Raw genomic sequence first — 10,299 nt, forward strand, 5'->3', positions numbered from 1 at the left:
AGTATTTTTATGATAACACATAAAGCATATGTATCGTTCTGCTGGCCAGCACTAATGTTTTTTTTTTTTTTTACTAAAGCCTAATCTGCAGGCTGGTTTAAACCTCTACTGTGTAAATGAAAGAGTGGCTTTAGTGTGACAGTGACCTCAGTGTGAACATGTCTGACTCACATCATTGCCCCATCAAGCCTGTAAGTGACATTAGCCAATTGTCAAGAACTGTTGATGTGCGTTGACCGCTCAGTCCATCACCAAGCCCCCTCCCCGATTGTGTACACTTGTGTGCTCGGTAGCTACAGGTACATTATCCAAGGTAAAATCAGGACACTAGTGATGATTAACATTAACCAGTTGTAGCTCCATAAAACATGAGTTCAGGATCTCCCAATGTTTGTTTTCTTTTGCGTTTGTGCTCTGATCTCTGTGCAGCTGATACTCAACAGCCATTGACTCATCTGCGTTTTTGCCCATTGGTCAATTATTGAGGGAAATCCGACATTTTCCATGCCTGACAGTGGCTAGTCATCTCGGACAATTATTTATATGGTATTGTCGATCATTGCTTTGGTTTCTGGGAGATTTCTCCAATTTCTGAAAAGCATACCGCAGAGTTTGTCGCTGGGGCTCGTCCTTTTCCTTTGACTTGATAAACTCACTTTTTCATGTGATAGGTCCTTAAATGTTTATAAAGGTGGCGTGTTATTTTTAGCACTAGATTTTAGAGCAACAAAAAAATAATTGGGATTCTGTTTACAAAAATTACACGGTATTGGATGGCGCACAGATGTATGTAAACATTGATACAGATAGCTTTATTTTTCAGCATCATCACCTTACATTTATAATAGTGATGCACCGATTGTTCGGTAACCGAAATTGTTCGGCCGAAAATGGCAAAAAAACACTTTCGGTGTTCGGTGGAATAAGTGGGAAAAAAAACGAACAATTAATAACGGCGTTGTAAAATAAGGAAATAGACTGGCCGCTCCGCCCCGTAACGTTGCGCACTACATAAATCGTTGGCCAAACAAAAACTAACCCCATAAGAATTTTACCTAATAGACTGGCCGCTCCCGTCATAAATCGTTGGCCAACCAAAAATTAACCCCATAAGGATTTGACCTAACATTCACCAGGAGGAGGAACCAAAACAACATAATGCTGGGAAATTTTAAAAAAATCATTTTTTTATGTTCAATAAATATTTTCTACCTTGTAATTTTGTAAAAGATTTTTTTCTTTGAAAAGCATGCCTAAATCAAATGTATTTGATTTATGCAATGGTGAAACGGGGGAAAAAATTGGCAAAATAAATGAAAAACTGCTGAAGAACCATGTTCAGTATTGTTCGGTATTCGGCCAAGTGTTTATTATTATTTTCGGTTTCGGCCAAAAATTTTCATTTCGGTGCATCACTAATTTATAAGATAGGTAACCCCCAACTGTAAGTGATGGTGCCAACAGCTCAGGCAAGAGAAACCTCCAATATAGCCAACATAGTTTTAAGATATATATGGACACTGCGTTCATTTTAAAAGCAATTACAAACAAACAATCCAGAAGAGTGATGGCAGCATAGACAAGACATAATGCCTGGAAATGGCCATCTCATGTCCACTTTAACAAGAGTCAAATGAACACAGAGCAGTAGTGTGTGTAGCAGCCGTAGTGCGGCAGCTCTGGTGATAAAACAGGTTGCATGTTCAGCCTATAACCGAGCCGGTGGCTTGATGCCTGTCTCTCCACAAGGGGAGTCAACAAACCCCACGCTACAGTCAACAGCACGATTTGCATGTCTGGTCTGTAAGTTCTGCAACTACTACAGGTGTTATTGAAAACACAGAAAAGGTTAAAAATATCTCTAAAAAGGCACAGTTTTGTACAAAATGTATCTAATTAATGCATCTTATAATCTAGTTGTATAATTAACATGATACAACAACTACTATAAAATAAATTAATAAATAAAAGGATTTCTTCAACTGATGTGATAACATGTCTGGGCTCAAACTCCACAAAGAACAAGCCTCTACCACATTTAACCTGTGTACTATCTGATCTGTGCCTGCACAACAGCCTATGATGAAACAGCACAAAGTAAAATAATAAACAGTGAATTGCCCTAGATACCATCACTAATAAGGAAGTGTGTCGTGTTCTGTTCCCTCTCTCAGTGCCATGGTTAATAGGTCGTTGATATGAGTGAAGCAAAACGATTTACACAAGTAGGGCACCGAAACTCCTGACTAACTGCTAAGACACAAAAACTAATAAAAAGGGAGCTCTTATTTTCCGTGTAGTGGCATCAGTTACGTACTTCGCAGACAAACTATGACAAACCCTGTTCTGCAAAACACATTTGCCTCAAGATTAGTTCATATGTATTTTCACCCGCACTATATCCCTTCTGGGAAGGAAAAGATAAAGTCAATCACTTGGAAAGGCATGCAGGTGCAATGTCACGATAAAAGATTGCCATTGTTGTCACCCCCTGTCTAAAACTGCAGGGACAAGCTTCTTAAAACAAATCTTTACAAATTACACAGTTAAGCTGTGAAACATGGGTCTGCTGCCTCTCACTCATGCGCTCTACACACAAGAGATGACATCATGTTGGGTCAGCTTGGGTTTTAGTGCTCACTGCTCAGCTTGCCATCTACATCTGCCATTTCGAGAGCGTCATGTTCGCCTCCGTTTGATTTCAAGGCTGCTGATTCAACCGAGCACTTCTCTGCATGCACAATAAACATTTTAAATGACGGGTATTGCATTGCATTCGTTTTTTTTTAGTTTTTTTTTGCAGGAAACGATTGCATCATTTTTACTACAATCTAAATCGTGAAATAAAAAATAAATAAAAACAGCATGCATAGAATGCTTGCTTTGGTCAAAAAGAGACGTAGTAAAAAAAGAGGGGGGGACGCTGTTATCCATTGTGACTTCGCTTTGATAGTAAAATCTCACTCAACAATGTAAGATGCAATGGACGGTACCACTGCTGGTTTCAGCTGCAAAACAAATACACATTTTTCCAGTTATAGGAAAAATGACATGCGGCACAAGTTACCCCAGCGTCCAAGTCCCCTCCAGCCCTCCAAAGTGCACACTTAAGCCTTAATTATGGTACTGCGTTAAATCGACGCAGAGCCTACGCCGAAGGGTTACGCCGTAGGGTCTGCGTAGGGTCTGCGTCGGTGTAACGCGGGACCATAAATCAGCCTTTACTTCACTACAACCTGTCACCCGTGCATGGCTCAGCTACTCACCCCTCTCCAGGACCAAACCAAACCCCCTTCCCGGAGTCACTTCACGTCGTAAACATCCACATTTCGGCGTAGCTTTCACGCAGGTGCAAAAAAAAAAAAAAAAAAAGCCACAACAATAACAAAAAACGACCAAAAACACGCACTTTGCTGCAAAAACCCCTGGACGCGCAGAAAACCTACGCACTTATGAGGCTGAGCGCCCTCCGACAAGAGAGCTGTTCAAACAACGTCACCAAACATTGCTGCTCACGTCCAAAACCTGCCCTTTTTTAGAAACCCACCACTCGTCTTAAATTTACTTTTTCCTGCTCTGACATGAAGCTGCAGTGGCTCGGTCTTTCACGTGAGAGGAAGTGTCATTTCAAGCCTGTCTACAGAGGGGGAGGAGGGGAAATAAAAGGGGGTTAAACGGTGACAGCAACGCAACAACACGGAATATACACAGAAATGGGTTGTTAAAAAGCTCACCTGTCGTTGGAGGTCGCCTGGGCTCGGCGGCTCCCCTGCAGGGTGTTTTAGTTGGACTCCGGAGAGCAGGACTTGTCGAAGTGCTGTCAGTGTGCGCGGACTTCCTGCATGACGGAGCTGGAGAACAGAACGCGCCCCGACGCGTGGCTGTCACTTTGACTGACAGGCGGAAATAAAGTTGCCTCGTGTGTCGCCGAAGCGACCGCTGCCAAAATGCGTCTTTTTTTTCCTTTCCCGAGCTTCCAAACGCATTACAAACCGGTTTAGCTGTAGACAGTGGTGCTCGATTAATTTAAGCACAATTCAAACCATGCACAATAATAGGCCTAATGATGATAATAATACACCTTAGGTGTGAGTTGTCAGTGATGGTACGGAATTGAAAAGTGCTGATCGTGGAAGTGAACGACCACACTATTCTAGACCTTATTTTTATTCCAATCATTAAAAATGTATGAACTGAGTCATCCCGATTCTGTTGCAAGTTCGGTGACTTGCCTCCAAAATATGTCCAGTCTTATGCTGCCACCTGCTGGACTAATGCAGAAGTGCAACTATTACCCCCCTTTGGGTCAGTTTTCTTGATTTATTAAAGTTTGTCCATTCATTATTATTGTGTATTGTCTTTAATGTACAATAATCACTCGGGACGCCGTGGACTCACATGAAGCGGTTTTACTCCAACCCCGCAGGAAATACCCCACTTGCTTACAAGCTCTGAGAACCGTGCATTCTGGGAACTAGTTCTACTTGTACTACACCTCCTCCTTTTAGGCAAGGCAAGGCAAGGCAAATGTATTTATATAGCACAATTCAACACAAGGTAATTCAAAGTGCTTTACATTGACATTAAAAGTAGCAAGACATAATTAGACAGTAAATAACAAATAAGATTGAAAAAATTAAGAATAAGATGATAAGAAAAAAAGTAAAATAATAAAAAGCACAAGCTGTTAAAAATAAGGGCAATAGAATTCAGCAGGTAAGTTTAATTTAGGAGTACGCTTGAGTAAACAGTAATGTTTTTAACCCTGATTTAAAGGAGCTGACAGTTGGAGCAGACCTCAGGTCTACAGGAAGTTTGTTCCACCGGTGAGGAGCAGAATAACTGAACGCTGCCTCACCTTGCTTGGTTCTGGTTCTTGGGAACCACAACAAACCAGATCCAGATGAACCTCAGGGGTCTGGGAGCTTCATAGGAACTAACAGATCCAGCATGTATTTTGGTCCAAGACCATTCAGGTCTTTGTAGACCAGCAGTAAGATTTTAAACTCTATCCTTTGACTCACTGGAAGCCAGTGTAGTGATTTCATGACCGCTGTAATGTGGTCCAGTTTCCTGGTATTTGTAAGGACTCTGCGTTCTGGATCAGCTGCAGCTGCCTGATTGATTTCTTGTTAAGGCCTGTAAAGATGCCATTGCAATAATCCAACCTACTGAAAATGAATGCATGAATAACTTTTTCCATGTCTTGTTTAGAGAGAATCCCCTTAATTCTAGCAATGTTTTTCAGGTGGTAATAGGCAGATTTAGTGATAAACTTTAGTTGGCTGTTGAAGTTCAGGTCTGAGTCAATAATTACACCAAGATTTCTGGCTTGATTTGTAGCTGTCAATGACATGGAGCCAAGGTGAGCGTTGATCTTTTCTCTTTCATTTTTAGCTCAAAGAAAACCCTTTTCCAATAAAACATTTTCAACTCGAAAGTGTAGTATGTTCTTTTTAACCTTAACTTGTTAACTTATTTTAACACCACAGTTTTGATATTGACAGCACATATACACTTAAACTTAAACTTTAACAAATTAATACAATTGCAAACCTATCTTCAATTCAATTACACTTTATTAATCCATGAAGGGAAAATCATGTATTAAAGTCAGTCAGAAACTCAGTTTTCTCTTTTTATAGAGCATCTTTTTTTGCCCACAATAATCTTAAAGGGTCTACACACCAGAACCAGCCTTAGTTATGCTTGCTGATGTTGCTACCCCAACAGAAGATATACCACATCTTACTGTAAACAGCCGTATTAGAGACCCTGGAGATTAGTGCCCACAGAGCCCTATGTAAAAACACAAAAAAGGTTGGATTTATTTTTAACATATTTTTAACCCAATACATGTTTGGGTTTCTTAAAACAATTCTGAAATTTTTTTTTCAGAATTAACTTCGTTAATCATTAACATATATTCTCTTTATCTCAATTTAATGCAATAAAGATCAAATATATATTTAATGATTGCAACCAGTCTCTACAAGAACATAAACAATGGAAATGTGATTTTTTTTTTTGTCATCAGGTTTTAATTTGATGTTAAATATCCACTACACTGCAAAGTTAGTGTGATAAATCATGCTTAACTTGAAAAAAAGCAAAGTGAGACAATGTTTTTTATCCACATAAACTGTCAATACATCAATATGGACTTCAATAATCAGTTTTATCTTGTGACTTGACATCTTATGACTCCCTGGTCCTTGCAACAGGGGGTGGTTAATGGGGGAAAACACAGACATGTCTGTTTATAAAATACATGCATCACAAAAATTGGCAGTGTCCCGCAGATGTACATCCTGCAGCTTCTGCATGTGGTTTGTGTCTTGTGAAGGTCCACACCCCTTGCAGCACTTCCTCTTACCGGCGGCTGGAACTTAAAAAAAATGAAAAGACTTTTAGTATAGCATTTATTTAATTTATTTCTAAAATTGCACACATGCACCACACAACTGCAACAGGACCCCTGCTGTGCCACATGAGGCATGGCACTGCTGAAGCCTCTGTCATTGTCCTCACTATGGCTAGAGAAGCTGAAGTCCTGGACACATGATGTCTCCATTGGGTGTGTGGTGTCACCAGGGCCTTGCCTGGCTCCTAAATTAAATGATGAATTCTTTGGAGATTCCTTTAGTTCCAGTCTGAGTTGACAGCCATCCAGATTGTCAATGCAATAGGGGCTGAGACATCCAGCATGTTATAAAAGGTCACGAGTGGCTACTGTAATGTCCTTTGACAGCTGTAGAAGGCCAGCAGCTTGTCTCGGCTGTCTACCCCTCTTTTGATGGAGTTGCATTCAAGCATCACATTTATCCTTTTTATAGTATGTAAGATACCAGGACCGTGTTGACAGTGACCATAAAGTTGGATAATGAATGATAGCGTTATGATGCATATTGTAATGTTATGGAAAAACATTCTTGTTTGCAGAGAGTGAGAACAAACATCTTATCTGTGCTTAGATTACAATAATATAAAAATGATCTATGTCTGTGTATGCGTGTGTACATGTTTCCTTATGTCTCTTTGTATGTACATCAAACTAACCCGAAGACCATTTGAAGGCTGTAAATGTAGTAGAATGTGTACTCACACATTTTCTTTAGATTGTACATGTTTATCACAGAATATTATGGAGCTAGAACAGTCTCATAAGTAACAAATGCACACGCTGATCCACAAATGCACAGGACAAGATTCACAAATGCACAGAACAATTCACACGTGCGTAGGACAAGATACACAAATGTATTTTTGATGCACACACAAATATAACCTGATTTACAAACTTTTTTTTGTCTGTGGGTTGCGCTGGATTTGTGTGTGACTTTTGAGACTCCCCTTATGTGAGTCAATCCACATAATTTAGCGAAATATCTAGAGCAAAGTCGATATCGGTCGACCTCTGTATCCAGCTCAGACGTTTGATGATCGGTGAGTAAAACAGCCCACCAGCACCATCATCGCTGCATCTTCTGACGAGCACGGACATTACGAGCACAACTTTATCTGCACCGGTGTTCTGTCGATTTCTGCTGCTTTGTTGAAAAATGCTACCGACCAATAACCGATAGCCTCTGTCTATCGATTTTTGCTACCCTATCAAAAGATGCTACCTAATGGTTTTCTACCTTTGTAGAGCTACAATTTTACTGTGTTTTACTCCCTAGCCCACTTCCTTTTCCCCCCAAGTGGTCCTTGTCGCTTGCCAGGCCGTAATTGTAAATAAGAATGTTCTTAATGACCTGCCTGCTTAAATAAAGGCGAATGACTGAATGAATATCAAATAAAGCGATAGAATTGTTTTTTATTCTCTTTGTCATATAATGTTCACAAAGTGCAATGCAATTCATGTAATGGTTAGTGTATTTTGAAGGATTTAATACTCAACATCCCATATCAATTTTAAATCAATATTTCAGAGGTAGCATAATTTGATAGTCCAGTAACATCCTATCAAATAATGCTCCCATTACTTAAAGACTACTAATCAACTCACTGCCACTGTAGGATGAATGTCAGCATACTTACACCTCAATTTGTCAATTTTAAATCAATATTGCAGGGGTAGCATAATTTGATAGTCCAGTAACATCCTATCAAATAATGCTCCCATTACTTAAAGACTACTAATCAACTCACTGCCACTGTAGGATGAATGTCAGCATACTTACACCTCAATTTGTCAATTTTAAATCAATATTGCAGGGGTAGCATAATTTGATAGTCCAGTAACATCCTATCAAATAATGCTCCCTTTCCGTTAACAGCAGCGTGGTGGACTGAAGGGATGCAAGAAAGTATGGGCGTGGCAATCAAACTTTTAAAATCGACTGTGGGCGTGCGCAGAAGCACAAAGTAGCAGCTCTCGACAGGTAGCATGGATCGACAGAACACCTGTCCAGACTTAAAGACTGAAGTGGATGTGTCTCGGGAGCAGGGATGTGCAGAGACCTTATAAGGGGCAGGTGCTAAAATTTAAAAAAGGGACACATGGAATACAACTGTAACACTTTCCGACAATAACTTTGTTACATTTGTTACTTTGTTACATTACAATACAAAACACTGTTGTGTTTTGCATTGTAATACCCGGTCTGAAATTCTTAAACCTTTCCCACGACAAATACCCCTTTTATAATAACAAACTAAAACTAATACTGAAACTAATGGAAAAATACAAAACTATAATAACTCTGGATACCCACCAATCAAAACTAAAGTAATGACAGAAAAACATTACAGATCTGAATCAACATAAATAACTGGTAAATGTGCTTCCTGCTGTGCTCTTGTTATCCAGCTGGTGATGATCCACGGCCTTTAGCGCCTCACTCCTCTTCCCTCTCTCTCAACCTCCTCTCCTTAGACTCCACTTCTGACCTTATGCGTCACATTAACGCACATCCTGGGTCACTTCTGTACAGAATCATTACTCCGGCACTTTAAAACCAACATGTACATTTTTTCTTTTTACTTTATATTTTATATCTCAGTTAATATTACTTGTTCTTTTGTATTGCACCAAATCGCCACAACAAATTCCTTGTGTGTGTTAAAAAACAACTTGGCAATAAACTTAATTCTGATTCTGAATAAAAGGTGTCTTGTAGATGGAAATATCTTTATATAACTAACAACCAGATACAAAGGGGATCCTTTGAATAGTTTGTGGAAAAACGCTTTTCATTGCAAAAAAATGACCTTGAAGTAAAAATAGGGAGCGTGTATGAATGTGTACTGGAGGTGTAATCTATTTAAACCACAGAAATAAAACAAAATAACAATAATTAACTGACCTACTGAAACTGTTTTGGAACTCTTTTTTTTATTGAACACAATTTATAAACAAGAAAAACACATTTTATACAAACTGCTAGTAGAGGAAATATAATATAAGAACATTTTGGGAGGTATCATGAACAAGAGACATATAAACAAAAAATAAGATAGACAAGTAAAGTTAATAACAAAGGAACAGTAAGGCATTCTAAAGCAAATAGCATCGACATTTCAGAAAGAGATTTAAAATAAAAGATACTTTGATATATCGGTTAATAATTTTTTTGCAGAGTTATTTGACTTAATATTTTTTATAGAAACAAAAAGACTTTTGAAATCATTTAAAAAACATTGGAAAGAGGGCTTCATTTTTCTCCACTTACAACAGTGTATATGATATTTAGCCAGTAAGAGAATGACATTAACCAAGAAGGACACTGATTTGTCAATTGTATCTATGTAAAAAAGAATATTAGCGATTTCTAATTTTTGAATGTCATTCATTTTTAAAGATAGCCACTTTCTAATTTCACGCCAAAATATTTGTGAGACAGGACACAATAGAAACATATACCAGTAATCAAGTGATTCTTCAGATTCATTACAAAAAGCACAGGGGTCAACTTCAAATTTAAATCTTTGTCTCAAAAATTCAGCGCATAGATACATTTTATTGATCAATTTAAAATGAGTTTCCTTGACTTTGGGGGAATGGGCCATTTGATATAGTTTGAGTGGGCTTTTTCTAGTGTAGACAAACTTAAAGACTGTGAAGTGTCAGAATATACTGTAACCCTCTGTGATAGTCATTAAATGACCTCGACTTAAAGACAGCACTTATAAACTTGTTGTTACATTTCTTATCCAATAACCCATAATCCTCAATCCTCCACTGTTTTGGAACTCACATGAACAATTATTAGACTGCCGTGTCGTTCAGGGACATGCCTTGTTGCACATGTTTTTTGCTATAGATTTCCTTGCTCTTAAGCGAGTTCAAACAGG

The 10,299-nt window shown here is 38.7% G+C and overlaps 1 protein-coding gene across 4 annotated transcripts in view; it reads right to left on the reverse strand.

The window, feature by feature from the left end:
• The window catches only part of taok3a (TAO kinase 3a), a 76,563-nt gene extending 72,688 nt beyond the window's left edge, over positions 1-3,875 (reverse strand). For 2 of the 4 annotated variants that reach the window (XM_061730545.1, XM_061730544.1), the window contains exon 1: positions 3,735-3,875. The gene's annotated coding sequence lies outside the window, so the exon portion shown is untranslated. Of the gene's footprint in view, positions 1-3,266; positions 3,563-3,734 lie in introns of those variants that run through there. The other 2 variants (XM_061730548.1, XM_061730547.1) reach the window with 2 other exon arrangements.
• Positions 3,876-10,299: the final 6,424 nt, after the last annotated feature.

The sequence above is a fragment of the Cololabis saira genome, chromosome 9, assembly GCF_033807715.1.
Source record: "Cololabis saira isolate AMF1-May2022 chromosome 9, fColSai1.1, whole genome shotgun sequence".
NCBI classification, from domain to species: domain Eukaryota; kingdom Metazoa; phylum Chordata; class Actinopteri; order Beloniformes; family Belonidae; genus Cololabis; species Cololabis saira.